Below are 15,215 nucleotides of genomic sequence, written 5' to 3' on the forward strand. Positions count from 1 at the left end.
CCTCTAAATTAAAATAATATCAGGTATTTTGAATCACGAAACCGCGATATGATGACGAGGGACGCTGTACTGGAGGGCTTCGGAAATTTCCACCACTCGGTTTTTTGTAACGTGCAATTCCATCGCACAGTATTCACAGGTCTCTATTATTTTGCCTCTACCGAAATGCAGCCGTCACGGCCGGGACCGAATCCACGACTTCTTCTAAATGCAAGCATATAGTGCGTTCTCAAGAAATTACGTCCCCAAGAAAATGCTTTGATTATTGTGTTCGCTATGTTGTGCTTGTTTGTGCCTTCCTCTTTCGAGCGCTGTTTCAGCCTTTGAATAGTTCATTTTTGAATGCGAAGCATTCTTTTGCGTACTGCAAGCACTTTTGGATCTATCTATCTATCTATCTATCTATCTATCTATCTATCTATCTATCTATCTATCTATCTATCTATCTATTCTTGCTGTTGTCTTGGGGTACACCAAAATTAGTACGGTGGGGGGGGGGGGGGGAGATGGTTTGACGAATACGACGCGCTGGTGATCACACGAATAATGTAACAATCTGGTAGCATACGTCGTTAGACACTTTCTCAAAAACAGTGGCACATCCCCGGGGGCTGGTATATGCCATTGGTTCAGGGTATGTGCCCCAGATCATTGATATTTTATATCTACCCAGGAGCTGCAAGAACTTACGTAGGCAATTTTAATGCTTGAGCGTTACAAAAAAGCTGCCATGGGCAGCGTTAACCAAGCGAATACAAAGAATAAATATTAGTGTCCCATATTTGTTCAGCGAACGGGGAGCGCGGGAGGAACACACACATGCTAAGAGAAGGCACACATCACGCACACAGCACAGCATGCATGCTGTGTGCCTCCTCCTTGATTTGAGTGTGTGTTCCTCCCGTGCTCCCAGTTCGCTGAACAATTATGAATTACCAACTATATATAGCCCACCTTTCCATCCTATTGAAATGTATCATTGCCCCAGCAGGAATCCAACCCTAGCATTTTGCGTGGTAATCATATTCTACCACAGAACCACGCTGGGTCTCTGGAATACTTTAGAAATAGACCTTAATGTTCGTGAGACGTCAATTCTGATCGCACTACTGGCTATCATTTATCAAAATTTTCAAACATTACATATGTACTCTTATGATACAGCCGTCATGTCGGCTTAACGTCAATTCTAAATCGCCGTCCACTGAGGTTGATATGTGTAGCAGTGTTGAGGGCTATACCATTCTCGTGAGCCCCAGCACAAACAACAGCGTTTCAAATCAGCTTACCGCTTCTGGCGTTGATAATATCTATGTTGCTGTTAGCATCGTTATGCAACTACAAGCAACTGCTAATATAAAACATGCGCGATTGTGTGTGCGTGGATTTGTGCACATATTCAGTGCCACTTCATCAAGTCTCGATCGCTCAATAAAAAAATTAAAACACATTCACCTAGGATGCATGCTTCAAATAACATCGATTCCCAAAATACGTGGGACCTGCCTATTTAAAAAAATACTTTGTTGCATGTAAAAAAAGGCACAGGGAGGGAAATGGGCATGGAAATTAAGGCACAGGGAGGGAGAGGCAAGTACAGAATTGTTAACCAGAACTATAGTTTAGTGTCAGCTACTCTGCACGGTGGTCGGGTAAAGGTAGGTTCGAAAGAAGGGAAGACGACAGATAAAAAAGCAAGGTATACGCGGTGTCTTACGTTTAGCACCCGCGTAGGCGACGAAAAAAACTTTACTTAGGTATTTGACTTTTATCAGTGACGCCACGTGCTTACAATGTGTGCGCTTCTCTTATAGACACATAATGGAGGGCACGGCTTGTTTATTTATTTATTTATTTATTTATTTATTTATTTATTTATTTATTCACGGGATGTTAGGAGATGTTGGCGCACAAATTAGGTGTCGGCTACTCCTTATCCTTGAGAGGTGTCTAAAATAGTGCACGTATGTTCTTCAAGTCTCCAAGCGTAACAAGTCCACAGCACGTACAATATACAATTAAAACAACAGAATATACGATATATAACACTTCGGAGATGTGATTTCAAAACAACGTATTCGACATCCTCATATAGGTGCATATGCGTTGGTGTTAACAAACTTAAGAGTAACCAATGCATATGGTCTAGAGTCACATAATTGCCAACATAATAGTGTAGAGTCACTTGCATAGAGTGCATTCATATATAGGCTTATGCGGTGATGTTAGCGACCCGAAGAGTAACCAATGCATACAGTCAACAGTTCATGGTGTTGCCACCATGGCTGCAAAGGATCACATGCGTCACTTAGCGGGCGCTTTTTTGGGTTGACATGCACTGCGCCTTCAAAACAATGAGTATTCTATATCCTAATCTTCGAAGATTATCTCTTCCGACAAAGGTCAGTTGTCCAGCCTGTGCAGAACAGCGGCAAACATGTTCGTTCGTCTGAACGATACTGGGGACATCGCCACAGACAATGTATGGCTTCCTTTTTAGCACACAAATGAAGTGCATTGAAACTATAGCGTGCTTTTTCGCACTCAGTTTACGAGAAAAACAAGTAGTTCTGGCTGTTGATGTAATTGGAGTTCTGCCCAGAGGACCGGAGCCAGCCAGAGTCTCGGGGAGATATCGAGGAGAGGATCCCGGAGCTGTTAACAGTAACTTTTATTTATTTATTTATGAATACTGCAATCCCTACTAGGAATTTTCGCAGAGCGGGTTACATGAATTACATGAATGCTCAATATGCAGAGAAGCAAATTTTCAAAACAGGAAGATAAAAACACACAGAAACAAAAGTACGCACAAAGCAACCTAAATATGCAAAAATTTCAATGTTTATGGGGACAAAGCTTAATTGGCATGCTATATTAAACACTGTTATCGAGGCTAGAAGAAAACAATGTTAAGGATTGCTGTAAAACTTCGGTGTTGGTTAGTTTGTTCCAGTCGTTTATAGTTCGTGGAAAGAATGAATATTTAAAGCAGTTGTTACGGTTTGCATAGGGTGTTATTGTGCGCTCATGCCTTTGTCGAGATGCATATCCAGACGAAAATGAAAGAATTTCAGAAATGTCTATCTTGTAATGTCCCTTTAATAGTTGATATAGAAATTTTAGTCTAGATACGCGGTTTCTTTCTGTTAATGTTGGTAGATTAGCTCGAGCTGAAAGTTCCGTGATTGAAGTGCGCCCGAAGCTGTTATAAATAAAACGAATGACCCTTTTTTGTGCTCTTTCTAGCTTGTTGATATTTGTTTTGGTAAAAGGGTCTCATATAATGGAAGCATGATCCAGAGTCGGTATAAATATTGTTTTATAAGCCAGAAGGCGGACGGAGGGGGTTGAAAGTTTCAATGCCCTTCTGAGAAAGAACAGCTTACGCATTGCAGTGTTAGTTACTGTATTAATGTGTTTCGTCCAATTTAGGTCATCTGTGATCCATATGCCAAGATACTTGTAATGTGGGACTTGGGAAAGTTTAGTATGGGTAGTAGAGTACTCGTATTCTAAAGGATTTTTTTTATTAGTTATTTGCATAAACACTGTTTTTTCGAAGTTAATAGCCATTTGCCATTCATCACACCAGGATTTAATTACAATATTTACAATAATTTTAATTACAATATTTACAGGTAGCGTGTTAGATGATGGTGGTAGCATCATGGAAGCATGATGGGAGCTTCTGGGAGCTTGTAAGAGCTTGTCGGGAGCGCCTCGGCGCTCGCATTTTATGTCCTGTCCTTCCCAGGATTCCTTGAAGGAAAACAATGAAGGCCAGAACATTCCAATGAATACTGCCATATTAAACTTCGCCCCCGAAAGGGGACGATGAAACGCCGCCAATTCATGAAAGGGGGGAGAGGCTCGCCCAGTTCAGCCCATGGCGAGGGAGAAAACACTGCACACCGCGCACGACACAGCACAGCACGAAGATGTTGAGTCTTACGAGGAAGTCAATTTCGCAGTCTGTTGCAGTGATGGCTAGCCGGCGCCAGGCAGACTACAAATTGTGGAAACAGTGGCATCACGGCGCCACGGCGAACGTGGGAAATGCATCCCCAGACGGTTGTCAGTCGCTTGGCTTATTGTCTGCGGCACGCCGACGAACAGAGACGTACAAAGATAACCACCCTTTTTAAGCCGTTTTGACTGTAAACAGCCTTTCATGAGTCGTCAGTCGGTCGGGTAATTTGAAAGGGTTCTACGCGGGGAGTTGGCTGCACCGCAAAATTCCAAGTACGGCTTGCGTGTTGTTGTCACTTGTGGTTCACCTCTGGGAGCGCTGTCCCGCTACCGTCTCACGTCCAAGCGACGCCATGTCAGGAAGGCCGATCATAACACTGTAAAAGGTGTGGGGTGAGGCGGGTACCTTTGGTGGTAGCTGGCTCTCCGCCATCGTCCACATAGCTGAAGTTCCCCAGTGGGGAGATACGTTTTTTGAGACAGAACGTAGGTTTATTTACATGATGAAAGAGAAAGTAACTGTACAGTGATTGAACGATTATGTACAAATGTCTTTGGTTTTTATAGCCCGTCGTCTCCTACACTGCAGTTCGAAGAAGGCGGTGACCACTGTTGCCGCGAATCAGGTGATTTTAGGTCTCGGTGATGCACCCACCAGAAATTGCGCAGACATTGGGCTACTCGACTGACGAGGAACATGGGTCAAAATGCCCAATGGGTTACACGAGCGCACCGCACAATGACGCACCTGGTCCACGCCTTGAACCACTTGAAGACTTCGCGGGGCAAGGATGTATAGTCCGGTGGAGGAGGAAAGTTGGACTCCTCTGGGGAGAAGATCGCCGGTGACATGAACGTCAGGAGCAGCAGTCCATGGCTGCGTTCAAGTGCAGTGTTCTAGAACCTTCTAGAAGACGGTAGTACACTTTAATGGTAGTTCAGGTGCTCGATCCCTGAGAACTGCTACTGTGACGCCATCCCATGCTACCCAACAGCCTGTGCTTTGTCACGACACCGCGAAGGCGACAATGGCTGAGTTCAGATGTTGACTCCATGAGAACTGCAACAGTGACGCGTTCTCACGTTGTTCAACCCCGCACAACAAAGGGCTGTTCGTGAAGTTTCCGTTGAGCTCATTGTAACCCGACCACAGTGAACTGCCTGGCCCACCTGCAGGACAGCGTCGTGATTTGTGCTTCCCACCAAGCGCCGATATCAGGGTGAAAGCATTCTTGCAGACAGGATAATGCGCAATGGCGCCTGCTAAGACGAACTGCTGAGTCAATTGTGACATGGCTAATTTAATTGATCCGTGAAGGCAGCAATTCATGATCCAACTTCTTTATTGCAGTGCTTTTCCACTGAGACGTGTCGTATACATGTCCAGGTGTGCGGGACATACGGAACTCCATGTCGACCGAAGATCAAAAACCTCAGTTTTTTCACCCCTGTCATTTCCACTCATCGGAGAAATGCGCACATGCACTGCTGAGCTGCCACTCGATTGTTCTTTTTTTTATCTCTCTATAACGACACGTGGGAGTCGTATTTCCCAGTTTCGTGTGCACTTACTGCCCCGCACACTCCGCAGAAAAGAAGGAAGAATGAAATGAAGTTAAAAGAATTAAAAAGACGCTTATAAAAAGTGATGACGTTGCCAGAGGAGAGCGCCCTCTCTTGAGGTAATCCGATCTCCGGACCCGTCCGCTGCAAGCGTTGCTGTCCCGCCGTCCTTTCACTGTCGAGAGAAGAGAGCGCCCCTATCTGTCGCTGGCCTGGCCCGAGACGATAAGGTCTCCTCGCTTCCGATGAATGCGCCGCGCTGGACCTGTCGACGACGAGGGAGGAGGCTATTGTGTGCTTGTCGATTGTTGTACATTCGTTCTGGCCACCCACCCGCAGCCGAGTTTCTTCGAAGGACGGTGCATCCAGCCGCTCACCCCCCCTTTCTCTTCCTTTCTGCACCCGTATGCCAGGGTCAGTCAGTCCGCGGCTTTCCCGCGAGGTCTGTTTCACCACTCGTTTTGAAACTCGGGCAGCATCTCGAGACACGCGCACCACGAGCCTGTGCGATTGAGCTCTGCGGTGGTCTGTAGCACTGGGCGCATCTTATCAGACTCCGCTATCGCCCCCCCCACCTTTTTTTTTTTTTTTGGTTGAGCTGACGCACACTCGAGCAAAGTGAATGGTTGAGCTGTCAACTTTGAATATGATGAGCGTGAGCGACCGTCCCGACCGCTGTATTCTTGGAGGCACAGTCTGAAGAAGCAGCTCCTGTTGCAATATGTCCCCATGTCTAGTTAGGGTGCAATATGTCCCCATGTCTAGTTAGGGTGCAAAAGCATGCACTTTCGTGCGACCTATGACTGTTTATTTTTTTAGCTGTTTTTCTTAGTTGCCGAGTTGCCTTCTTTTAGCCGTGTTCGACTGCTGCGTAGTGCGTCATTGAAGTGCCCAAGTGGATAACATTTTTTGCCAGGTAAGAATACGCTTCTTAGACAGTTTGTCACAAAAAAATGCTCTGCGATCCTTCTTGGCCTGATTATCTGTCAACCATCATTAATACGCAAGAAGAAATAAGAGTATATAATTTGTCTGTGCTCTTCTCAAGAACCACATTTCGTTCTCAGAAGGAAGCAGCAGGTACATCGGGGTTTCGTTCTTATTGTAATGCGGGGATAGGTGCAGTGTGGCAGATTTTCCGAAACAAGTAGCGCTAGTTTTTTGTGGTTGTTGTTGTTGGTGCACTGTAACATGCGGCTTGATCTAACTCTCACTACAGTGCAATGCGAGGAAAATGTGGAATATTCAATGACAAAGGAGAACTATAACTTAATTTTTTAGAGAAAGCCTGTACAGCTAAAAGCTTGGTGTAGAAACTGACGATTTACAGGAAAAAAAATTCTAGATTCGCTCTCCAGCAAGCTTTCTTTTGACGAAGAACTTGTTCATTTGCCAACCGACTACTTTTCTCGCCCATTGCGCCTTCCTCTTCAAAGAGGGTACCCGAGCCACACATTCTTTCAAGATTCGACATGCCAGTTCTGGTGTCTGTGTCAGTTGAATTATTACTCCGGTGCTGTGCAACGGTTACCCAGGAAGAATTGACAGTTATCTTCAAATTAGAGATGAGAACCTAGCCCTTAGTAATGTAACTAAATATGTGCATTTTTTTTTTCACTTTGCACAGCCCTATACTTTTCATCAAGTATGTCGGATATCATTCAAGCTTCCAAGAATATTTTCATTTACCAAAGAACAAGCAGCTACAGTTCTTTGGTAACTCTCTGATTGGAATTAAATTTCTGGTTTCAAAAAAGCTCTCTAATGAAATTAAACTTCAACCACGCCTTTTGACAGTCCTCAGTCAGAATCCGCTTCCTAACTTTCATTCAGGAAACTCGAGAAAGGCCCACGTGGTCGAAATTTCCGGAGCCCTCCACTACGGGGGCTCTCATAATCATATGGTGGTTTTGTGACGTTAAAACCCCACATATCAATTAATCTACTCGAGAAAAGGATTAAAAACTGCATTGCGTTCTGCACTTCTTTGGTACTGCTCTGACCAGATGAGCGTCATCTTTTTTGATCAGTTTACACTTAACTCTAACTTAGATACAGTAACTCTTGAGCGCCCCGTGAAGTACGCTTTGAACACGCCTGTAAGTCGGCTTTCCTGCAAGAACATATTCTCGACAAGCCTCCGCTTCTCGGACACACTGATTCACCTCTCCACATTCCAACGAGGCTTTTCAAGACATGCTGTAGGAATGTTGCGCCTCGTTCAGCTCTGACACAGAAAGAAAGAGGGAATCGAAATATGTATAGAAAAAAAACAGGGGTTAGGGGTGAGCGGCAAAAATAGTTTGCTCGTGTGGGCATGGTCACGAGTCGTGTCTAGGAGATGGGTGGTAGACAAGCCTGTTTACGCACGCGTGGCAACTGCTCTTTGGTAGCTGTCAATCAGCCCCTTATTTTCATATGCTTCCCTCTCCGGTATCGCCAGAAGGAAAACCTCCGAGTGACTTTTTTTTTTATTCCCCTTGGTTCATGCACCGTGGAATCATGTAAAAGTGTCGATTGCATCTCAAGTGGCACTGCGCCGTGTCGCCTGTAGGCAGACAGAAATTAGGTGCCTTCTTCCTTTTCCACATGAACCACTAACAACAAGATCTCAAGTAAGGGAACGCCGACAAGTTTATGTACTCAACACCTCCACTCAAACGACGGACAGGAGGCCATGATTGGTGTTCTACGCCGAAGCGTCACGACGTGTGAACCAGGATTACTTTGCCCGTCTTTTTTTTTTTTGTTTTTCACGAGCCGACGTCGTTTCAATGTCCGGGTCAGAACTATCTCCCGTCTTCGAACTCTGTTCATCAGAAAGCCAGAAGTGTTTTATTCCCAAACAGAGAATAACTCATTTTGACAGTTTCGCATGTCGGGAGACGCAATAGGTTGACATTTGATTGTGCCGTCAACCCGGGTTTCCCAAGGACATCATCCGACAGACCTTTAAGAAATTTATTAAAGGTGTACTGACACTTTTTTTAGCTATTTCCATTGTATACATGGTTAACACTCTACACACCGAAGTCAGCCAGCACGCATAAAATATTTTCTTTGATTTTAAAACTTGGGCCGCTAAGCGTCAGCAAACCAGCCTCACCGCAATGGACATTATCTTGATGAGTCAACACAGTTACGCTCACTTTGATAACTCTGCTTCCTGCATGCAGCCAAAGTGACTGTAATCACTCTCAGAGTCGCTGGAGGCGACACAGTTATCGTTGTTTACGCGTGCCACGAACGGATGGCAGATCTGCCGCTCGGAGGTCATCCTATGAGATCACACCGTCATGACACGTCACGAAAAAGTCCCCGTCTTGATATCGAAACTCAGAGCGTATTTTTAAAGTAGTGGTATCAGAAAATGTATGCGATGCATTCCCAGGCATCACAGTACGGTTTTTAGTGTTTGCGAAATCCGTGTTCCCATTTGAAGCAACAACCCCAGAATGTTTAACGTTCGTGTCAGTATTCTTTTGTCAGTGTCTCCGTTTGCGCACAAGTTATCTCCTAGTTTTATAGATCTTGCCACTTGTCCTGGTGTGAGTTGTTTTTATTATTATTTTTTTATGTCCAGAGGAAGCTACAACATGGGTCACAACACGGGTGTTGTCTACTTACTGCCTTCTTCATGTGATCGGGCGTGCGATTGGGAACCTATGTTTTGCAGAGCTGAGGTACCACCAGTTCATGTAAGCGAGCTCAACGGAGAATCAATTGAGATGCTTCACGTTAGAATGAGCGGCGAGTAGTTGGATTAACGCCCCTCCCAATGCCTGGCATAATACCAAGTACCTATTTTTTTAAACGCTCGATACAGTAACTGCTTTTAGGCTTCTTCGAGTTGTTTGTTTTTGGGCTTGTTTGATGTTTACAGATTCAATATAGTGGCTTTCTGCCGTCCTTTGTGTGAGTGGCCATATAGGTGATGGGTTGTCAGTATTTGTGTGCATGTCGCGAGCCAGAACTGTCATCGGCCCTTATGTTTTCTGTAGTAACTGGGATTTAACAACCCGCAACTACATGATTACGAGGCACGCCGGCGGGGGGGGAGGGGGGGTTAGAAATTTAGACCAAATGGTGTTTTTTCAACGTGCACTGGCATCGCAGAGTGCGCAGTGCCTCTGGCATTTCGCCTCCAACGAAAATGCAGCCGGGATTCGATCCCGCGACCTTCGGTTCTGCAGCTGAAAACCGCCTTGTCTTCCTGGCGGACTTCTCTTCTCTTGTGCGTTTTATTTTTTACGCAGTTTCCGAGATATTGGTCCAGTGATCATGGCGCTCGACTGCTGATCCGCAGGTTGCGGGATCGAATCCCGGCGTCGGCGGCTACATTTTCGACGGAGGTGGAAATGGCCCGTGTGCTCATATTTGGGTGCACGTTAAAGAACCGTATGGGGTTGAAATTTCCGGAACCCTCCAGTACGGCGTCTTTCATAATCATATGATGGTTTTGGGACGTTAAACCCGACATATCAATCAATCAAGCTTCACTTCGATCCAACGCCTTCTTTCTGGACGGTGTCACGAGAGTGCAAAGGCTGACGTCACTATCGCGGCAGTGCGTTTTTGTGGGGTCAATCTCCTCACAGGGGGGATCATAGTGGCGCCCAGGGTGGCTTCTGTGTAATAAAAGTATTTCAACCAAGACCTAAAAGTAGTAGAACAGGGTGGAACCTCTGCAGCTACGGCCAACGTTACCAGAACCAGACACGGTGGCTACGGCAGCGGCTACGAATTTGCGCAACGGTGTTTGACGCCGCAGCGCCATCTTGCCGAAAAACTAGAAAACAGGCTGAAAGCAGTGTAGCGGGTATTTTTGAACAGCTGAGACACGTGGAAGGTAGTTTAGGTACGATTTTCTTAACATTAAGCACCGAAGTTGATGCGCGTTATGATGCCAACCAGTACGGAAATAACAAAGAAACAGCAGCAACTTGTTCTTGCTGTCCTTTCGCACGAATGCGTATGCATCGAACGCACAAAAGGCAACTCCCTCTCCCCTGCACCGTACACACTCAGACGCACCTTTTTTCTTTCTTTCTTTCTTTCTTTCTTTCTTTCTTTCTTTCTTCCTTTCTTTCTTTCTTTTTTTCTTTCTTTCTTTCTTTCTTTCTTACGCAATGTCATGTCTATTTTAAAATTGGGCTCTCTAAGACTTGCGTCATATTTTACTTCTGAAGGTGCGAATGACGCCAACAGGCTGTGGCCTACTAATACCCACGTTTCTCATATGTAGTTCTAGGCGAAACAACCGTAGCACGTTCTTTTCGCGCTTGCGTCGAAGAGGTATTCAAGCCTTGTGATCATCAACACAAGTTCTCTAACACTCGGACAATGTGTTCGAGAGTGCGGAAACGCGGCAGATTGTGTTTAGAGAGCACACTGCAGTGAGTGGTTCGCTCGCATGAAACCGCCCACTTTGGAAAAGACGTTTCTTCGTTTGAAGCTTGCGTCCAGCTTTCCAATGATAAAGTTTTAAATGGCGAAGTCTGTGCTTGCCTTTCGATAGCTGCGCGAACAAAGTCAGAACAAAAGTATAGATGCGGGCCAATTACGCTACAAAGTCGAGCATGAAAGTGTGGTGGTTTCGGAGTTGGACAGTCGAGCCGAGAACAAAGTTTTTTTTTTTTTTTTGTTGTTCCTCGTTCCATAAATGCGCGGTGCCTCCGATGCCTGTCATATAGGAGCGACGCGCGCGCCTAAACGAAAACATAGTCGTCGATCACTCCGGCTCTAGCCAAACAGAAGCGCACGTCGAAACGAAGTAATAATGCAGTTATACGCGCGTTTGAGACACGTCCGAAGAGGGACAAAAAAAAAGAATTACAGGACGCGGGAGCGACGGGATGCGAGAGTTTGCCGTGGTACAGGAATTTCAACTTTTATCGAAACTAGATGAAAAACTCTCCTCCGCGTTGTGTCACCGAAAGTAAGGATATGGAGAGAAAACGCGCCGCCATGCACTTCATTTCTTGCGCGTCGGAGCTACATTCTTTTCCTCAGCCGTTCGTGAAGACCTCGCGACAGAAAAATTACGGAAGCCGCTGCATTTTTTCCGCACTCTGCCGCCAGTTTCAGGCGAGCTTTTAGCCGCTTCAAAGGAGCGACGTCGTGTGATGACGACGTCATGGAATTACCTCTTCTCGAATACGCGACTAGCTCTGGGTTTTCGCCTGATTCGCCACTTTTGTACCAATTCAGAAGTCTTACGATATTGCTTTCGTTTTTCTTTCGCTTCCTTTTTTTTCCTCTCGCGTAAAAGAACCGAGCTTTTCTTTTTGGACAGTGGAAGCTGCGAGTGCCATTAAATATTTGATTCGCGCGAGGAATTCTATTACTTCAAAGCTCCCACCGCGCATAGTGTGACTTCACTCGCAATCTCTGCCCTTTGACTTCACCTCTGTCGTACTTCGCGAGGCGCTGTGTTTGAGCTATTGACGCTAAATTCCGAGCAGAGTTTAATACTGGGAGCGCTGTCGCTTGCGGGTGCCACACGTGGCTGTAAGGTTTCCGTATTCTTTTGTACTATTCGCGGATTCTGTATTATGTTGTGGCCGTCGAAGGCGCGACCGTTTGAAAACCGCTCTATTGCGAAACGGAGCTTTTTAGTGTGCCTATGTGCTAACATGGGGGGACTACGAAGGCGCAAAGCTTTAGTGCGAACTTGGGCTGGCTGAACTTCGGGCGTTTCATTACGAAATTTCAGAAAAGATTTGCCTCACCTCGTTTTCTGTCTTTTTTCCCCCCTCTTTTGCGTTCCTTCATTTCACTCGCGAAATTGCTAAGTTAGAGAAAAGTAATGATTTGTTGTTTTTTTTCTTCCTTTTTTTAAACCCAGCCTTTCTAGGCGCTGAGGAAGTCATTGCGGGCTGAAACAGTGGGGAGAATATCAAGCACAGTATACCAACAGATCGAGTGTCAAGGGGGCGGTTATCTCACGAATCGGATAGTTTGCCGTCACTCCTTTCACAGAGTAGTCGACATAATGAGACCGGGCTAATGAATTCTTTTCCCGGCCGTGAAACCACCACCTATAACGCGCACATTCAATACAGCTCGTGTTCAGTTCGACAGTACAGCGTAAACACTGTCGGCGCCCGCTATGCTAATTGCAAACGCCGTTTCCAAGGCGCGTCGTCTGGCCTGATGCATTAACGAGTTTCAATACCTAGCTATATAGATGTACAAGATGTTCGCACACAGCAACGACATTTCAATTTTCTGTTCGTCAATATAATCGACTCTTGCCACTATCCTTAAAATTTGAAGCCGCGCGGCTGTTAATTGCTTTCTTAGAACAATGAATGGCCAAACCACTGAATACGCCTTCAATGTTCCGTCGTTATTCCTGTTTATGTGCGCCGTATACCTTTGATGTGTAGCGCTCACGCAATGAAACGCGCCAATTTAAGGCCATGTATAGCACGTACTTTATTCCCGCCGCCTTTAGTTCGCGTCACATAGACGTACTGGCTAGTAGACTTCGATCACGGCTAACCAACATTGGCCAGATTCGTATAGCGACATGACGCGCTTATTTCGAGCCGTGGCACATACCGTGCACTTGTCACACTTGAACTTTCGGTATGGCGTTTTACGCTGCAAACACCGTACATCTCCCGCGGTTGAACGGCTATGACAGTTCCGGGTTTATGTATGTGCGCGCTGCGTGCCGCACAACTTTACGTAGGCCTATTTGTTGATACTGTATACAGTCACAGTGGTGCGCAATATCCACACATAGTGATGTAACGCTTATTGGTGTAAACGCTAACTGCAAACCATGTTCGTTTTGGAACATACATGAATGCATGCGAACTCCAATCCCAAAGATGTCACTCGTTACGCGTAAACATCGACGGAACTGTAAAAGTTGCTGTTCTATAAAGGAAACCCACTGACACGATTTTGCAGTTCTGTATTTGTGGGCGCGTGATGTGTGATATCTTCGAGACATGTGCATTCAAGCAGACGCGCCTGGCTACTGACTTGATCCTCAGCGTTCGCAACCACCGGCATCAGTTGCACTGCGCACAACTTGAGGGTCGAGTCCACAACCCCGTTGTCGACGGCGACCTCCTATATAACGCTGCGCAACGCCCGAGGAGACTCGGGGTGGCGCGCGACGATGGCCCCGTGTTCTTATCTTATCGCGGCACACCGGCCTCGGCTCCCGAGAGCACGCCGCGAACCGAAGGGAAATATTCGGCCCTTATCGAAGCCCCGGTTCTCTCATGCTCCGTCTATTTCTCACGCTTTTCGCATGCAGTGCAAGCTGGCTACTTCTCGGACCCCTTGCGCTTTGTTTTCGCGCCTTGTTCTCGAGCTCTTCGGTTCGGTTTCCCGCTGCCGCTCATGACTCCCCCTTGACCGCGCTTTTGTTCGGACTGCCGTGCCACTACTTTTCCTCTCGCCGGAGACATCTCGCCCTCCCCAGTTCGTCGGGCAGTTCGAGCGAGGCGCCGTCGAGGACATGTCTTATCGCTTCCAGTTGTTCTTTTTGCTCCTCGCTTCCATCGTCTTTTTATATTATTTTAGGGAAGATGTAGGGCATTCCACGGATGCCCCATGGGTGGTTTACCGCGTTACTGCATTTGCAGCGAAAGCAAGACAAGAACGAACCTCATTCTTTCAACATACTTTAATGCTTATACGAACGCTGTAATCACGCGCCAATCATCATCAGCTGTTTTGCATCACGAACGACGTGCGTGATATCGGTGTCGTGCAGTACTCTCTGCTGAAAGGCAGCGAGCGTAGAATGAAGGAAAACAGAAGACAGAGGAAAGGCAGGGATGTAAATCAGTTTAAAAAGACCCGTATGCTGCCCTGCTCAGCAAAAATGTATAACGGAAATTGAGGGAAGCGCAAAGAAAGAGAATGAGAGCGGGAACACACACATCAGATTCCGGCCCTTTTGAGCGATATGCGGCGTCGCTATTAGTCTATACAGCCACTCGTGCAAGTAGGTCGTCCTTGACCTTCGTCGCTTCAATTATCGATGGTTTTTCGGAAGAGTTAACAAAAAAAAAGCATACGTAAGCAAATCGGTCAACGATTATTGTAACAGAAAGACACCTGACAATGAGCAACTGTTTTTAGAGTGCATATAGTCGGTGAACAATGAACAATGAAGCACTGCTACAACCTCACGTGTTTGCTCGACGTAACGCCCGGTTAATTTCGCGTATATCAATACATTTTAACAACTTTTTTTTACTGACGGGAAAATGGAGGAGGGAGGGGATTTAGAAGTAATTTCGCTCCAGCTATCGTTGATTGCTGCAGTCTTCACGCTCATATATAATAGGGTCACTTTATCAAGGGAAAGTTAGCCCGCCACGTTGGTTTACGAAAACAGTGAAAAATGCGGTTATCCTGTGAAAGTGTCTCGTCAAAACAACCTGTCTGCAGTCATTTTTTGCTTACGCCCGCTTACGCACGAAGTTCCAAGCTAGTCGTCCTATAGCCGCGAAGACTTAGTGTTGGTATTGTATCTTTATAAGCGTTGGTCGCATAAAATATTTCTCTCACCTTCCAGCGAACGGTGTATTCACAGCAAACAAGTAAACTTGTTGCGCTGTGTGAATGGTCTTAATAATCAAGCCCCACCCATAAGTAAATCGTGGTGCCCTCTGTTCATTTTTTTCATTTTGTTAATGAATTAGTTG

At 45.9% G+C, this 15,215-nt stretch overlaps 1 protein-coding gene across 14 annotated transcripts in view; it reads left to right on the top strand.

Annotated features, from left to right (window-relative positions):
- LOC119177364 (uncharacterized) overlaps positions 1-15,215 on the top strand; it is a 515,905-nt gene that overhangs the window by 411,109 nt on the left and 89,581 nt on the right. For 2 of the 14 annotated variants that reach the window (XM_075882193.1, XM_037428866.2), the window contains exon 1: positions 5,730-6,451. The exons of 10 other annotated variants lie outside the window; for them this stretch is intronic. The gene's annotated coding sequence lies outside the window, so the exon portion shown is untranslated. Of the gene's footprint in view, positions 1-5,729; positions 6,452-9,118; positions 9,234-15,215 lie in introns of those variants that run through there. 2 more of the 14 variants (XM_075882192.1, XM_075882195.1) reach the window with 2 other exon arrangements.

The sequence above is a fragment of the Rhipicephalus microplus genome, chromosome 2 (assembly GCF_043290135.1).
Source record: "Rhipicephalus microplus isolate Deutch F79 chromosome 2, USDA_Rmic, whole genome shotgun sequence".
NCBI lineage: Eukaryota > Metazoa > Arthropoda > Arachnida > Ixodida > Ixodidae > Rhipicephalus > Rhipicephalus microplus.